This window comes from Salvia splendens, chromosome 11, assembly GCF_004379255.2.
Source record: "Salvia splendens isolate huo1 chromosome 11, SspV2, whole genome shotgun sequence".
NCBI lineage: Eukaryota > Viridiplantae > Streptophyta > Magnoliopsida > Lamiales > Lamiaceae > Salvia > Salvia splendens.
Genome location: NC_056042.1, coordinates 19,365,181 through 19,375,739, shown reverse-complemented (window position 1 = coordinate 19,375,739; position 10,559 = coordinate 19,365,181).

Genomic DNA, 10,559 nt, shown 5'->3' with positions numbered 1-10,559 from the left:
TGTGTCTACCATACTGGCCATTACCTTTTCCACTTCACAGCCTTATCTGAGGGCCGACACTTGTGAAGTGGGAGGGGGACGCAATGACCAGTATGATGTATGTGTATATGTGTAGTTTGTGTTTGTGCTTGTGTTAGTTTCTTGTTAGGTCTAGTTTTTTTTAATTTTTTTTTTGTATTGATTCGGCTTAAAACTCAACTGTCTTGAGCTGACGGTGAGGGGAATTGAGGGAGATAAGACATGCTGGAAAAGAGAAACCACCCCCCTTAGTACCTCCTAGCCAGGATAGATGACGCAAGTATGAGGGAAAAGCCCATCCTTAGAGCCAAACACGAAAGCCCTCTTAAAATGTGAGTTATAAGCTTTAAGTGGAACTACTTTCCACATATATTGAAAATAAAAGAGCGGCTGCCACAAACTGCCTAAGATGAAGTGACAACGGGTAGCGAACACTGAAGGCAGTAGGAAACCCCCCCCCCAAAAAAAAGAGAAAAAAAACCACCTTTAGAACCCATTTTCTTAACTCTTTATACCCAGATATACACCCCTGGCCACTGGGATTGTGTGTGCAAGGCATGAGACGATTGGAGCTTACTGGCCAGAAAGGTGTATAAGAAGGCAGGAACCAGTTGGGCAAGAAAGTTTGGAAGAAAATCGACCAGGGAGTTATCCCAGGTCCAAAAACGAAGAAGAAGGTATAAGGGTGGCGAAGCCACAAAGAAAAAAAAGGGGGGGAAAGAAAAAAAAAGAGAGAAAAGATGAAGGAAAATGGTCAGAAAAACTTGGCCATAAAAAAAATGAAGAAGGCATAAGGGTGGCGAAGCCACAAGAAGCTACTGACCAGTTGGAGATCAAAACCAGAAGCGCAAGCCAAGAAAAGCAACTAACCAGAGGCCCAAGTGCACACAGTTCCCCCACCTCAATAAAGTGGAAATTTTGAACCTAGAGCCTTAGGAACATCCACCCCAAAACATTACAAACCAATAGCCCCATTACAAACCTTTAAGCCCTTCAGTAGCTCCACGTGAGATCTAAGTCCGAAGCAATCGAGGTTGAGCATATTGAGAGAATGCAGTCCTAACATTCCTTGTGAGGTATGAGTGACTGAGTGAACCTAGTGTTTGGCCGAGAGGTGTGGGCGATCCTGACAAGCGGATATACTGACTGGGGAAGAAAGGGGGGGCGGCGGAAGTTCAAGGCTGTCTAAGGCCGAATTGCACCTGATCCCGAGGGGAGGGATGGTTGAAATATAGCCCATCTTTGTGTTTTAGTCTTTCGTGTTGGTTTTTGTGCTTTTCTGCGTTGTTCAAGTGTTTTTCTTTGCGTCGGAGTATAGAGTCTAGTTTAGGTAGAGTCGGTCAGGGGAGTAACCAGGCTAGAATTCGACTTACTTCTTTTTGTTTGTTCTTCACGCTCGAGGACAAGCATGTGGTAAGTGTTAGCAGTTTGATAAGTCGTATTCTAGGCCTTGGTTACTGGTCAGTATGATGTGCATAATTGATTATATCAGCAAAACAGTTGCTCAAAGTGTGCAGGTTGAGTGTTCTAGCCAGTAGGCAAAGCTTCAGATATTTCAGGTGAAAAGGGCATCAGAACGATTACATACTGACCAGTATGCATGCAAAAATGGCTCGAGATGGAGAAGAAGGATAGCTGGGACTGATCAACCACAATTAAGGGCAAAGAAGTCATCTCGCCATGAGGTTTTACCCTAAAAATCAAGGGTAAGCCTCCCTATAAAAGGAAGCCACTTGGAGAGAGAGAGGGGGCACTCATTTATCATCATCACTCTTAGGTATAATTCTCTCAGTAGTTCAATCCTTCAGCATTATCCTTCGTAATTCTCGTTCCTCGCCACAGTCATGGTCACTTGAAGATCATCAGTTCGCCGGAGTTCCATTCTCTCGTTCCAGTCAGCACGATCGTAGTTAGCAGTTCCATCGCCCGGAGTGGCAAAAACAATCTTTATTTGCTTTCTAGTTAATCTTGTTTGTTTTCTCTACGTTGGATCTTTTGCATTTCCAGTATTTTGCTTATTTTGAAGTCTTGGTTGTGATCCAAACGTTTTCTAAATGCTATGAAGTTGTTTTCCAGCATCGGTTCATGTTTGTTTTCGCTTCTTTCTGCCTAGATAGCTTAGATCTAGCTGTTACGGTAATTTCCAGTGTGGAATCGCATGTTTTAACTTCTGAATTAGTTAAGTGTGAAAATCCAGTTTACGTGATTTCTGCCACCCTGCATGTTGACCAGTAAGCATAATTGCAGTTTCAGTGTTCGATCTTTTGATTCGAAGTTTTAATTGTAGATCTGAGCTGTGAAGTTTGTTAATCTGTGTTTCTCGTTCATGAAATCTGAGATTGTTGATCTGAGTTTATTCATGTTGAAGAAGATAACATCTACATCCAAGTTTGGGACTACTTTTACTTTTTAGTTACTTTTGCTTTTGTCCTTTACTTTTTCTACCTTTTCAGCTGGTACCCTACCGATCTGTCAGTCTAGTCACCTAACTACCTCTTTTCCTCTAATATTCTGTTTAACCTTTTATAGTAAACTAGTACTTTCCATATACTTCCTGAAAACCATGTTCCCCACTTTCCATGTACACAGCCGTCTGTCCAACACCTTTCCCACCTCCTAGTCAGTAGAGTACCAACTTAAATTCCAGTCTAGATAAGTCTCAACCCAAAGCGTGGTAGCTAACCAAACCTTTCCAGAATATCACCACAATTCCCAAAACGCATTCATCTCTGTGAGATTCGACCCCTACCTTCACTATACTACCCAGTAGAAGAGGGTTGAGGAATTATTGATACCAGGTTCAGATTTAGCAGGGACTTCCATACTGATCAGTAGGATACACCCTTTGCATGAAACGACACCTGCACAAACCTGCTCTTTCAAGTGTCTGTGATGCGTGCTTATAATGATATGTTTTTTCAGCATAGTGAAGTAAAATATGCTTTAAGTGATGGAATACATCACTTAAAGCATATTTAGAGTGATCCTTGCTTATAGTGCACTGTTTTTTCACAATGAAGTAAAAACATGTTTAGAGTGATCTATTTCGTGGTTAGAGTGAAGTGTCTGTGATCCTTACTTATAGTGATCTGTTTTTTCATCTCACTGAAGTAAAAACATGCTTAGAGTAATGTATTCCATGGTTAGAGTAAAGTGTCCGTGATCCATGCTTATAATGCACTGGTTTTTCATCTCAGTGAAGTAAAAACTTGCTTAGAGTGATGTATTCCATAGTTAGAGTGAAGTGTTTTCTAATGCTTGCTTATAGCGCTCTGTTTTTTATCACAATGAAGTAAAAACATGCTTAGACTGATGTATTTCATGGTTAGAGTGAAGTGTATGTCATCCATGCTTATAGTGCCCTGTTTTTTCATCTTAGTGAAGAAAAAATATGCTTAAAGTAATGTATTCCATGGTTAGAGTAAAGTGTATGTGATCCTTTCTTATAGTGCACTGTTTTTTCATCTCAGTGAAGTAAAAACATGCTTAGAGTAATGTATTTCATAGTTAGAGTGAAGTGTATGTGATGCGTGCTTATAGTGATATGTTTTTTCATCACAGTGAAGTAAAATATGCTTAAAGTGATGTATTCTATGGTTAGAGTGAAGTGTCTGTGATCCTTGCTTATAGTGCACTGTTTTTTCATCACAATGAGGTAAAAACATGTAGCACCCCGAAAATTTGTGACTTTTTTTTGATGAGGATGTTGTTTTGGGAAATTCAATTATGAAATTTAATTTCTATGTGATTGAGTTAATTATGTGAAATTAGTTGTTGTGAGTTATGTGAAAGAATGTGATTAAATTTTCAATGTGTGAATTAAATTAAATGAGATCATGCATAATTATTCTAGCCATTATATTGGAATTTTCGGCCCTCCTATTTATTGGAAACAATATTTTTTTTCTTGGATTTAATTAATTGTTTTGGGATATTTATCCAAATTAAATCCAAACCAAATTGTCCCTATGTTATTCTACACGATTTTTGACCCCTTGTCCATCCCTTGAAATTTTCGAAATCTCCTATTAATTAGGAGAAGAAATTATTTTTGTAGATTTAATTGGTATCTTGTTTGTCTCCTTCATTGATTTAAAATCTAATTAAACCTTACCATATCTTACCAAATTTAAATCATATTCATGTTTGATTTGAGGATTTAAGTATTTTTTTCCTTGATCTCTCCCATTCCACACGCCTACTTTCATTTTTAATTGTGGGATTTTATTTTATTTCCACACAATTTAATTATTTTATCTAAGTGTGGGATTAAACCTAGAGAATAAATAAGTCAAACCCTAACCCTAGCCCCATTATTCACGCCGCTCTCTTCCTCTCCTCTCTCCCACACGATTTTTTTTCTCCCCTCTCCTTCTCCATCAATTTTTCACCAATCCTTTGTTCTTGCATCTATTTGGAGTTGGAAATTCAAGATTCATCGAAGAATCGCATCAATTATCTTTCCTACCGATTGTTTTTTAACAAGAAAGGTATATTTGAATTCTCTTTCTCATCCTTTCCATTGAACCCATGTTTCTTGATTCCCTCATGCATATAGTGAGTGTAGAAATCATAGATCTAAAAATTAAACGGTTGGGATTGATGTTTTGCATGAGAAAGTATGTGGATATGCGTTTATGTATGTGTATATGTGAGGTTGTGGATGATTCGTTGGTGAATGATATGTGAATATATGAGAACTTGGTTGTGAGATCTTTTTGAAGCATGATTATCTGTTGGAAGCATGAATATATGTGTTTGGATGAATGATAATCGAATTTGTGAAGCATAAAAACTGTGGTGTTCGGACAGTAGATTCCGACGTGTGTTTGACTAACCAAACGATCTTATTTTGGCACGAATTTTTAACTGAGTAAATTTTGAGATGTTTTCTGTGCTGTGTATAAATTTCAGCCTCTTTTGACCAAAGATGAATTTTAAATGAATTATTAATGTTAATTGTGTAGTTCTGTCAGAATTTGTATTCTCGTCCAGTAAGTTTCGTTTTTGATTTGACCAACCTAAAGATGTGATTTTGATGTTAAATTTTAACTGGATGATATTTGATGTGTCTACTGTGTTGTGATAAAATTTCAGCCCCAACGGAGGTCAGATGGATTTTTAATGATTTCTACAAAACGACTGCGCAGTTCTACCAGATTTCTGTCATGTTAAAATAATACTTGTTGTCAAGTTTTGAGTGAATAAATGATACATGTGTGAATAAGAAACGTATCCTATGATGTGGCTATGTGTTACACGTTGATGTATGCTTGAGTGTTCGTTTCGTTTTTGTTGATGAACGAAACGAAAGAGCAAGGATGAAATTTGGAGTTGGAAATTCAAGATTCATCGAAGAATCGTGTTTGTAAGCAATCGAGGTGGGCTTTCTTTACTAAACTCTTTTACTTTTCAAAAGTATGATTGCGGAGTTATAAGGGTGGTTTAAAGTGTTATGTCATGCCGTGATTGTTTTGATGTTGAGATTGTTGTCTGATGCCTAGTTCGTTTGAGCTTGCTCCGTTAGGCTATAGGGCTATGTTGAGATTGTGCTTGATGCCTAGTTTGTGAGTTCGCTCCATTAGGCTATAGGGCTATGATAAACGAATTCAGGTCTGAGTAGAGCCGCAAACCCTATCAGGCTATGTACACAGAGGGGATCGTGAGCCGTCCTTGCTAGTCGGCCGGTCTCGTGGGCGAATAGTGTGGCCACACTTTCGTCGCACTATGGTAAGAGGATGTGAATGATTGATTGTTGAGAAAGTGGGGAGATTGTTTTGCCTTGGCAGACTATGATACTGTTTTTGTGATACTCGATGATATTTCTTTTCTAAAATGTTAAAACTCGAGTTTACTATGGTATGGATGACATAACATTTATCAAATATTTTGGCGTGTGTTCACTGAGTATATCAAATACTCAGCCCTGTATATGTTTTCTTTATGTGCAGGTTGAGCGGGGTGTTGCGATGGATGTTGAGTCGAGCCTTAAGAAATTCCGGATGCGTCGTGTCTTCATACATAGGCGTCTCCCTTTGACTCTCTTGAATACTTGTTTTTCCGCTGCCGTGTTTGAAATTAATTTCTAGAAGTCTTCCGCACTATTTAATATTGTTTTATGATATTAAGTATTTTGAGACTAAAATCCGTTGCTTAACTTTTCAATAAACTAAAATATTTCTTTTTGAAGTTAACTGGGTTTTTCATATTTGCGTCCCTCTTTTCTTCCCCACTCCTTAGTCCCTCCCCTCGTCATGTTTTCCCCGTCTTCACTATCCTTAGTAATGGCGGTCGTGACAAAACATGTTTAGAGTGATGTATTCCGTGGTTAGAGTGAAGTGACTATGATCCTTGCTTATAGTGATCTGTTTTTTCATCTCAGTGAATAAAAAACATGCTTAGAGTGATGTATTTCATGGTTAGAGTGAAGTATCTGTGATCCATGCTTATAGTGCACTGTCTTTTCACGTCAATGAAGTAAAAACACGCTTAGAGTGATGTATTCCATGGTTAGAGTGAAGTGTATGTGATCCATGCTTATAGTGCACTGGTTTTTCATCTCAGTAAAGTAAAAACTTGCTTAGAGTGATGTATTCTATGGTTAGAGTGAAGTGTTTCCGATGCTTGCTTATAGCGCACTGATTTTTCATCACAATGAAGTAAAAACATGCTTAGAGTGATGTATTCCATGGTTATAGTGATCTCTTTTTTCATCTCAGTGAAGTAAAAGCATGCTTATAGAGAAGTATTCCATGGTTAGAGTGAAGTATTATGATGCATGATGGTGCTTTTATTGATGTTTGATATTTCAGTGGAAAAGACATTGGCAGCAATTACAGCTATTATGCTTATAGTCAGGGACGAACCCAGCATGTATCAAGAAGGGGCAAATGCCCCTCCTCCATTTTCTTCACATATATATAATTTGTATAATATAAAATTTATTTATTTTAATTTCTCATTAATTTCCCCATCTAAAATACTTGAATTTTGCCTATGTATATTTTTTCCCCTCCAAGTATAAATTCCTGGCTCCGTCCCTGCTTACAGTGAAGTATATTTTGTTTATTGTGAACTAGTATATTGACATGAGTGTACTAGTTTACCGTTTGAGTGAAGTATATTATGCTTATAGTGAAGTACATTGTGTTTATAGTGAATTGTTTTGACTATATATAATTCTATTATTAATCCTTTTTAGTTTCTATAAATGATAGGACGACTTTTAATCTTTTGAAAGTTGTTGATATACTTAAAGAAAGACTAACTTTTAATCTTTTGAAAGTTGTTGGTTTACTTAAAGAAAGACGAAGGGAAAGATCTAGAGCAACGGAAGCAGAAGTTAAGATGATGATTGGAAGCTTGGCTTCTATGAAGGCAAAGTTGTTGACATCAACACCACAATTGATAGATTTTGTAACAATTTAGAAAATGAGGTGAAATGAATTCCATATTTCAAGTGGGTTGACGTAGATTTGCTAATTACTGAATGTGGATTGTCTACAAGAAGCAAGGGAACACTCCAAAGACTAAGAGCAAAGTATTGCAGCGCATTAATGTTGTCGGAAAGAAACCATTAGTCATTGAAGAACTTGGCTACAACATCAAAGCATTATTAAAAAATGTTGGAAAAACATGGACATAAATGTGGAAAAAATGATTGTAAACTTCAAGCATTCATGAACAATCGTAGAAAACTTCATTTAAATTCCATAGTCAGTTCTTATTTTACGTTAGTATCTTGTTCACTATTTACATCACTATTGTCCATATTTACTTCATTATAAAGCATATTTACTTCACTAGTTCACTGTAAACGTAATATACTTCACTGTAAGCATATAATAGTTCACTAAACACAATATATTTCACTGGAATGAAAAGACAGTAAGCTATAAGCATGCAGAATATACTTCACTATATGCACAATATACATCACAGTACGCTCAAAATGCTTCACTGAAATGGAAAATAGTACACTATAATCAATATTTACTTCACTATAAATATCACTTAAATAGTACTAAAAATCATAAGTGCTCTAAAAAGGCTACAAAGTGAACTATTTCTGTCCAAATCCTCACTGCCTCGGTTTTGACTTTTCATTCACCTTTATGCATTTCCTCGAATCATGGTCTCCAATCTCATGGCAGTTTCCACATTTTCGACCTGGTTTCATTGATAACTTCATTGTTGACTCCTTCTTTGATTTCTTTCTACTTCCACTTCCCTTTGTACTGACAACATCATGAGGATGACCTTCAACAAAGTCTAATGCACGATCAAGGGTCATGAAACTTTGTCCAATTTTTTGTTTCAAATCATTAAATAACAATACACTATATGGCATGCTGAATATACTTCACTCTATACCTAATACACTGCATGAAATCTATAAGCTAAATATAATTCACTGTGAAGGTAATATACTTCACTAAATAAAAAAGTACATTATATGACATGCTAAATATACTTCACTATATGCTCAATATAGTTCATTATATCCTCAATATACTAGACTTGAATGAAAAAACAAAACACTATAAAACATGCATAATATACTTCACTATAGTGTATTGTATATATAGTGAACTATATTGATAATATAGTGAAGTATATTGTGTGTACAATGTTGTATGGGTTTTATAGTGAAGCATACTACCTTTAGAGTGAAGTGTATTGTTTTTATAGTGTAGTATATTGTGATTACATGTTTAAGCACTCAAAACATATATATACTAACATCAACATATGCTTCATATGCATTTTTAGCGAGTGAACTGTAATGAAGGTAAAGTGAACCAATTGTCTTACAGTGCACTTCTTCGATCTTCTCATAAATTCATGAGATAGAAAAATCAACTCTTGCGATGAAATACTGAATTAGCATATCATGAAATCGACTATTACCGATGGAGAAATCAGCTCTTGCGATGAAAACTGATATAGCAGATTGTGAAATTCACAATTGACAATGGAGAAATCAGCTCTTGCGAGGAAAAGTGATATAGCAGTTCGCGAAATCGACAATTAAGATGAGGAAATCAGCTCTTCAGATGAAGATTTTGCAAGATGTGATTGTTGAACATGAGCGTGAGCGATGGAGATTGTAGCAAATCTGCTCAAGTCTTGTTGCGTCTTGTTGAAGCGATGGACTCCGTCGAGGAAGAAGAGGATTCTCTTGTTGTTGCGCAAGACGCTGGTGATGGCGTAGATGGAGATGAAGTTGTAGGAGGTGGAAGAGGAGAATGAGAAGGTCAGGGCGCGAGCATGGAGGTTTATTGGTGGAGAAGCGGAGGAGAGCATCACCGAAATGTAGGTGTTTTGATTTTGTGTGAGCAAATATGGAGGAAGCGTGAATCTCCCATAAAATATGGTTTCCAAAAATGACCTTGTTAATTACTTTTTAATTAAAATATGTAAAAATAGTTAAGCCATAGGATTAATTTAGAGTATTAAAATGTGTAGTTGAGATTTGTTCAATAGTTATACACTTAAAATTAGTTAAACATTGATCACTCCTTTAGCCATATATATATAAAAATGCAGAACCAAGCATACAAAAGTCATTTTTAGGTCATTGTAAGCTTATTTTTACGTCATTATAGTAAGGATGACATGAAATGATCTTAACATGACCTCAAACCCAAAGTTTATAATATGACCTAAAACTGCTTTACAATGACCCTCCGTGTTTTTGTTTAATTATTGACCATTGGATTGTCAAATCTCATGGTCAAAATTTGGTCTGGATTTTGTATTGAGATCAAGTTTTGTATTGATCATTTTCCTATATATATATATATATATACACTATATTTTATACAGATACATACTATTTTAATATAACAAATGCTAATAATTAATGTAATTAATAATGTGCAATAATATAATAAAACAAGAACGAGTATACAATTATTCATATAATTAATGTATGATGAGAAATGCTAAGTTGTATGTTTTGGGTATTTTTAATATACAAAAATATGTAACAAAATAAAAGTAACAAATATAGTTATGATCATATTTATTTAATTTCTTATTTTTATCATTTTTATATGATAAGAAATAGTATGCTTGAATATTTTTCATATAAATAAAATTATATAATAAAAATAAAATTAAAAAATTTAAGTTATGATCATATTTATATGTACTCTATTTTTAGCATTTTATATAATAAGAAATGGTATGCTAGGGTATTTTTCATCGTCAACAAATTGCCAAAACCACCCAAATTAAGGGAACATGAGGATAGTTTAATCATTAAGTTAAATTCATAAGGATAATTTTGACAATCCTAATTTTTATCTTTAGTTATAACTTGTTGTACCAAACATCTAAATATGATAATTCACAATTATTCTTAGCTATCAAACACTCAATCAAGACAAATTAACTAATCGAAACTATGATAACTATCAATATTTGTATCATGTCTAGTCGAAACATAACATAGCTACCAAACAATGCCTAATAATAATGTGGATGTTATCCACTTTAACTATCATTTTCCTCATCTCTCTTACTTTAGTAATTGT